Genomic DNA, 7,974 nt, shown 5'->3' with positions numbered 1-7,974 from the left:
TGTTGTCCTTGATGATCTTTATGGTCTTCCTGCGACATCGGGTGGTGTAGGTGTCCTGGAGGTCAGGTAGTTTGCCCCCGGTGATGTGTTGTGCAGACCTCACTACCCTCTGGAGAGCCTTACAGTTGTGGACGGAGCAGTTGCTGTACCAGGCGGTGATACAGCCCAACAGGATGCTCTCGATTGTGCATCTCTAGAAGTTTGTGAGTACTTTTGGTGACAAGACGAATTTCTTCAGCCTCCTGAGGTTGAAGAGGTGCTGCTGCACCTTCTTCATGACGCTGTCTGTGTGGGTGGACCAATTCAGTTTGTCCGTGATGTGTACGCCGAGGAACTTAAAACTTACTACCCTCTTCACTACTGTTCTGTCAATGTGGATAGGGGGGTACTCCCTCTGCTGTTTCCTGAAGTCCACAATCATCTCCTTTGTTTTTTTGACGTTGAGTGTGAGGTTATTTTCCTGACACCACACTCCGAGGGCCCTCACCTCCTCCCTGTAGGCCGTCTCGTCGTTGTTGGTAATCAAGGCTACCACTGTCGTCTGCAGGTTTTGGTGGCGGGCCGTGTCAGTGGCACTGTATTGTCCTCAAAGTGGGCAAAAAAGTTATTTAGTCTGTCTGGGAGCAAGACATCCGGGTCCGCGACGGGGCTGGTTTCTTTTTGGAATCCGTGATTGACTGTAGACCCTGCCACATACCTCTTGTGTCTGAGCCGTTGAATTGCGACTCTACTTTGTCTCTATACTGACGCTTAGCTTGTTTAACTGATGAGTTTCGGCGCCCGTGTAGTACGATTCAATCTTAGTCCTGTGTTGACGCTTTGCCTGTTTGATGGTTCGTCGAAGGGCATAGCAGGATTTCTTATAAGCGTCCGGGTTAGAATCCCACTCCTTAAAGTGGCAGCTCTACCCTTTAGCTCAGTGCGGATGTTGCCTGTAATCGATGGCTTCTGTTTGGGGAATGTACCTACTGCCATCGGAAGAATCCCAGAACATATTCCAGTCCATCAAAACAATCCTGTAGCTTAGCATCTGTGTCATCTGACCACTTCCGTATTGATCGGGTCATAAGCACTTCCTGCTTTCGTTTTTGCTTGTAAGCAGGACTCAGGATGACAGAGTTATGGTCATATTTGCCAAATGGAGGGCGAGGGAAAGCTTTGTATGTGTCTCTGTGTGTGGAGTAAAGGTGGTCTTCTTTATCTCTGGTTGCACATGTAAATCAGGTAAAACAGATTTAACCTCTTGAAACTCTGGGGTTCCCGGCCACTAGGATGAAAAATCCATTCCTTGTTTTAAACAAGATATTTCGTCACAAAAAGATGCTGGTTTATGCATATAATTGATTTGTTTGGAAAGAAAACACTCTGAATTTTCCAGAACTGAAAGATATTGTCTGTGGGTGCTCTAGAATCATGAGCTACAGGCAAAACCAAGATGAAAACCTTGCAACTTCCTTAAACCATTAGATTTTTGAGCTCCGTTTTATTTACAAATAGACACAGACCAGCCACCCCTTGTCTTATTGAATGAGCCTGTTCTTTCTTCGTTTCCCCAAGGTGTCTGCAGCATTGTGACGTATTTGTAGGCATATCATTGGAAGATTGACCATAAGAGACTACATTTTTAATGTGTCCCGTTGTCCTCCGTTAAATTGGTGCTCATCCATTTTAGCTGCTGGTATTTTTCCATGCGATTGGCTGATGGGAAAGCAGGATTACCCACGAACTGCATATCAATGAAGAGATATGTGAAAAAACACCTTGAGGCAAGTGATTCTAAACAGCGTTTGGGCCATGTTTCGGTGTCGATATTATGGAGTTAATTCGGAAAAAGATTGACATTTTGGTGACTGAATTTTCACTGTCCTGATATCCAAATTTTCTGTATGAAACAGTGGAGAAACATTTTCCTACACAAAGATTCTTTCAGGAAAAACTGAACATTTGCTACAACTGGTTAGGATCCTCATTGAAAACATCCATCTCTTCCGGTAAATTATTTTATTTATTTTATTATCTGGTTTTGCAGAAAATGTAAGAAATGCTACTATTTCTAATGCTGATGAGTAGATTGGATAGTCACACAAATTATGTGATTTGCTATGGTTCAAAAAATATTTTGAAAATCTGAGATGACAGTTTGTTAAGAAAAGGCTAAGCTTTCTTTGTTCTTATTTTCTTTTTATTTGCGATTTTCGAGGACATCCATGTTAAGCGCCTGCGTTATGCTCATGAGCCTGAGGCTTTATCCATCCCTCATCCACAGATGGGGACATCCAAGCTCAGCCACAGCAAGTTTCCCTGACATCCAAGTTCCCCCACTAGGAGTGCCGGCTCATCCATTTTCTTGTTTTCTTATTGACTTGTGCAGCTTGCTGAGTGTGGTTTTACTGCCAGCATTGGTTTGTGTTGGTAAATAGACAGCTATGCTCAGCCCTCTTGGTAAATAGTGTGTTCTACAGCGTATCATGAGATACTCTACCTCAGGTGAGCAAAACCTTGAGACTTCCTTAATATTAGATTTTGTGCACCAGTTGTTATTTACAAATAGACACAGACCAGCCACCCCTTGTCTTATTGAAGGCAGCTGTTCTTTCTTGCCGATGGATGGAAAACTCAGCCAGCTGTGTGTTATCCATGTCGTCATTCACCCACGACTCTGGGAAACATAAGATATTACAGTTTTTAATGTCCCGTTGGAAATTAGCCTTTTGGACTCATCCATTTTGATGATGACCAATGATTGCCAACACGTTGGCTAATGGTAGAAATTGGATTAAATAAACTGAACATGAATTACAAAAAACAACAAAGAGAGTCCCCAACACTAAACAGTCCTGCAAAGTGAAAAACACAAAACAGGGCAACTTCCAAAATGACACGGTGTCTGCAGGCTACCTTAAGTCCGAGTTCTCAATCAGAAAATGATTCATCCCTGATTGGGAACCAGTAATCACTGTCCTGATATCCAGAAGCTATTTTCTGTCATGAGAGACAGTGGCAGAAACATTTTCCACAAAAGAAGTTACAAATAACGTGAAAAACACACACAATAGCACAATTGGTTAGGATCCCGTGAAACGGCAGCCATCTCCTCCGGTGCCATTATTTATTCTATAATTTTATCTATCATCGATTTTGCAGACTAATGTAAGATAGCCTACTATTTCTAATGTGATGAGTAGATTGGATAGTCACGCTAATAATATGCTGTACACGTCTCACTGTTCTCAAAAAGAGCGGCTCTGGCAGCTCCGGACAGGAGGTTGGCTCTCAGCTCCGGACAGGAGGGTGGCTCTGGCAGATCTCTGGAGGGAGATTTGGTTCTGGGAGCAGAGGGACTCACCAGGCTGGGCCTGCTACGAGGGACATCCATGGCTCGAGGCACCGGATGCACTGGGACATCCAGGAGCTCAGCCACAGCAAGAGGGACATCCAAGCTCAGCCACAGCCCGAGGCTGGACATCCAGAGCCCGGCCCCAGGCCGCACTGGACATCCAGAGCTCAGCCCCAGCTAGAGGGACATCCAGAGCTCAGCCCCAGCTAGAGGGACATCCAGAGCTCAGCCCCAGCTAGAGGGACATCCAGAGCTCAGCCCCAGCTAGAGGGACATCCAGAGCTCAGCCCCAGCTAGAGGGACATCCAGAGCTCAGCCACAGCTAGAGGGACATCCAGAGCTCAGCCCCAGCTAGAGGGACATCCAGAGCTCAGCCTTTCTTAGAGGGGACATCACACATGACGCTCCACCCCAGCTAGAATTTACATTTGGGGAAAAAACTCAGGAAATTGCCAAATTTATTGTGAACTCCTACAGTTTGATGATGAGGAATAGGAATCATCGGACCAACACGCAGCGTGGTAAGTGTTCATAGTAAATTTAATTAAATAAACTGAACACTGAATGACAAAAAACAACAAAGAGAGTGAACGACACTAAACAGTCCTGTAAACAGTGAAAAATTCACAAAATGAAGTCAGGAAACAACTATCCAAAATTTGGTCAATTGGAGGTGTACCTGTGGATGGTTCTCAATCAGAGACAACGATTGACAGCTGCCTCTGATTGGGAACCATACTTAGTTATCTAGCCTGAAATCAGAAAGAGCTCAGAAAGAAATTGTCACCACAATTCTGTCTCATCCTGCGGGACAATTTCCAAACCCCTGAAGGGACCTCCGCATCTGCCACCAATAGTATGCCCGAACTGGGGACCCTTACGGGTGCCAGACAGGCGGGAGACTCTCGCATTCTGTCTCCTAGAGATGAACGTACTTCGGTTCAAAAAGTGCAAATCAATCCCAGAACAACAACAAAGGACTTTGGGAAGATGCTGGAGGAAACCGGTACAAAAGTATCTATATTCCACAGTAAAACGAGTCCTATATCAACATAGCACGGGGGTGGCAGCATCATGTTGTGGGGGTGCTTTGCTGCAGGAGGGACTGGTGCCTTCACAAAATAGATGGTATCATGAGGCAGGGAAATTATGTGGATATATTGAAGCAACATCTCAAGACATTAGTCAGGAAGTTAAAGCTTGGTCGCAAATGGTCTTCCAAATGGACAATGACCCCAAGCATACTTCCAAAGTTGTGGAAAAATGGCTTAAGGACAACAAAGTCAAGGTATTGGAATGGCCATCACAAAGCTCTGACCTCAATCCTATAGAAAATTGTGGGCACAACTGAAAAAGCATGTGCGATAAAGGAGGCCTACAAACCTGACTCAGTTACACCAGCTCTGTCAGGAGGAATGGGCCAAAATTCACCCAACTTATTGTGTGAATCTTGTGGAAGGCTACCCGAAACGTTTGACCCAAGTTAAGCAATTTAAAGGCAATGCTACCGAATACTAATTTAGTGTATATACACTTCTGAACCACAGGGAATGTGATGAAATAAATAAAAGCTGAAATAAATCATTCTCTCTACTATTATTCTGACATTTCACATTCTTAAAATAAAGTGGTGATCCTAACTGACCTAAGACAGGGAATTTTTACTAGGATTAAATGTCAGGATTTTTGAAAAACGTAGTTTAAATATATTTGGCTAAGGTGTATGTAAACTTCCGACTTCAACTGTACATACATTCATACTTACATACACACACCCACACACACACAGTTTTGTATTGATATCCTTGTGGGGACCGAATGTTTGACTCCCATCCAAAATACTATTTTCCCTAACCCCTAACCCAAACCCTAAACTTAACCCTTAACCTAACCATAACCCTAACCTCAACCCAAAGCCTAACCTTGACTCCAAACCCCTAACCATAAAACTATACCTACTGTAACCCTAACTCCTAACCCTTACCCTAACCATCAACATAACTTCAACCCCTAACCCTAACCTTAATTGTAACCCTAAACATAATTGTAACCCTAACCCTACACCTAACCCCTAATCCTAAAATAGCGTTTTTCCTCATGAGGACCGTCAAAATGTCCCAACTTGTCCAAATATTCCTAGTTTTACTGTCCTTGTGAGGACTTCAAGTAGCCACTGGGATAGTTAGACACACACACACACACACACACACACACACACACACACACACACACACACACACACACACACACACACACACACACACACACACACACACACACACACACACACACACACACACACACACACACACACACACAGTGAGTCACAAGTGCCAAATATTTAATCAGAGTGATTAATTTTCCCAGTGTGATTAAACGAGGCATGTGATTACTTGCTGCTAAGGAAGAGACCAGTGTGTGGGTGTGAGACTGTTTCTGCTTTACCTTGTGAGTGTGTGTCCTGTTCTCTCTCTCTCTCTCTCTCTCTCTCTCTCTGTCTCTCTGTCTCTCTGTCTCTCTCTCTCTGTCTCTCTCTCTCTCTCTCTCTCTGTCTCTCTCTCTGTTTTAGTATCATGAAATATTTTTCAAATGTGTTCTTATAAACCCCCAGGAAGAATATGACAATAAAAAATTTAAAACATCTGACAAGTGAGCACCTTACATGTGGTCATTTTCATTTTCATGACTTCTTTGACTGTTTGGGAATGACATATACTAAAGCATTTGTGAAAATTCTATAGCAATATAGAGCGGGAAAATGGCAGGGCGTTTGGACAATTAATAGACACTACAGTAAATAAAATCTAATAAAAACATCTGTTTTGTCCACAAACTGGTAGGCTATAGCTGATCAGAGCTACAGTAGGTCTATATACAAATAAGCCATTTTCCACATGGGCCTGCCATCATTCACTTGAACTTTGCGTTTACAGGCAGTAACAACAGCACGACTTCAGATCATTAGAACACATTTGCCAAAAGCCACAAAATATACCTGAATGTATTTCTGCAAGTATGTAAATAGTCCTCTTACATTTGGGAACTTTACAATCCTATTGATCAAACATCCATGAAAAGGTAGTCTCTCTCCCTCAGTTGTCTACGCACATTAAAAAAAACATGATCAACAACTAATGCTAGCCGGAGCGAAATGTGCTGAAATCTAACGAGGGAACCCTAGATAAACCCTCTCAAACCTTTTCAGCTAGTTGGCCGTCAAAATTGCACTGATAAACTATGGGGAATAGTAGCCTCCTCGTCCTTCTGCAGCATGGCTGCCAATGCATGCTTGTCTCAACCCTTGTTCTGAAAACTGAATGGGAACTTGCCTGCCTGCCAAATATATTTGATTCACAACGAAGAGATATGCTAACTGTAGAAAGGTTAATCAAGTTCAGCATAGCTAGCTAGCTAGCAAAGCAATTGACATTTCTAAGTATTTAAACAAATGACACCTGCATCTCTGGCTGAAGCCACTGAAAAATTCTATGAGAAAAAGTCTGTCACTCACCCACTCCTCCAATGACATGACATCCTTCCAGCAGCTAGCTAGCTAACGTTAGGTGCCGTCCTTTTAGCATGCTAAATAAATAGCTAGTTACAAGAATACAAACCCTAGCCCAGGAGTGTCAAACTCAATCAGCACTCGGGCAGTATTGAAAAAACACAACGAATCCGCAGGCCAGACAACGCCTGTCCCTTTATAATGTCCACGTATGTACTGTACATAGGATGATGTATATAGCATTTTAATATATTATAACAAAAGAAGATAAGTAATATTTGTCCAGCTTTTGCTGCTGTGCTTGCAGATGTGCATAATATGCTGCAATCCTAATCAAAACGTATTTAACAACTCTAAATAACAAAACTGTAGCTATAGGTTGTTGTAACATTTAAACTTAAAACATGTTTGTTTTTTTAATTGCACTGCATGGATCGCCGATGCAGTTGAATGCCGCATTGCTGTGTGGTGTATTCAAAATGTCTTGTGGTTGAATGGCCAGCCTAGGCTACTTCTCAAATGTTGCTCTAATAGGTCTACATATTTCTCCTTAACCGCCATCGATAGGAGACATTACTGTGTAGCCGTATTCATCAACCTGGCCAAGGCTTTCGACTCTGTCAATCACAACATTCTTATTGGCAGACTCAACAGCCTTGGTTTTTCAAATAATTGCCTCACTCGGTTCACCAACTACTTCTCGATAGAGTTCAGTATGTCAAAACGGAGGGCCTGTTGTCCGGACCTCTGGCAGTCTCTATGGGGGTGCCACAGGGTTCAATTCTCGGGTCGACTCTCTTCTCTATATACATCAATGATGTCGCTCTCGCAATTGGTGATTCCTTGATCCACCACTACGCAGACGACAATATTCTGTATACCTCTGGCCCTTCATTGTGTTAACTAACCTCCAGATGAGCTTCAATGCCTCCAACTGCTCTTAAATACAAGTAAAACTAAATGCATTCTCTTCAACTGATTGCTGCCCGTACCTGCCCGCCCGTCCAGTATCACTACTCTAGACGGTTCTCACTTAGAATATGTGGACAACTACAAATACCTAGGTGTCTGGTTAGACTGTAAACTCTCCTTCCAGACTCACATTAAATATCTCCAATCCAAAATTAAATCT

The sequence above is a fragment of the Oncorhynchus masou genome, chromosome 28 (genome assembly GCF_036934945.1).
Source record: "Oncorhynchus masou masou isolate Uvic2021 chromosome 28, UVic_Omas_1.1, whole genome shotgun sequence".
In the NCBI taxonomy this organism is placed as follows: domain Eukaryota; kingdom Metazoa; phylum Chordata; class Actinopteri; order Salmoniformes; family Salmonidae; genus Oncorhynchus; species Oncorhynchus masou.
Note: the sequence above shows the minus strand (reverse complement) of the source record.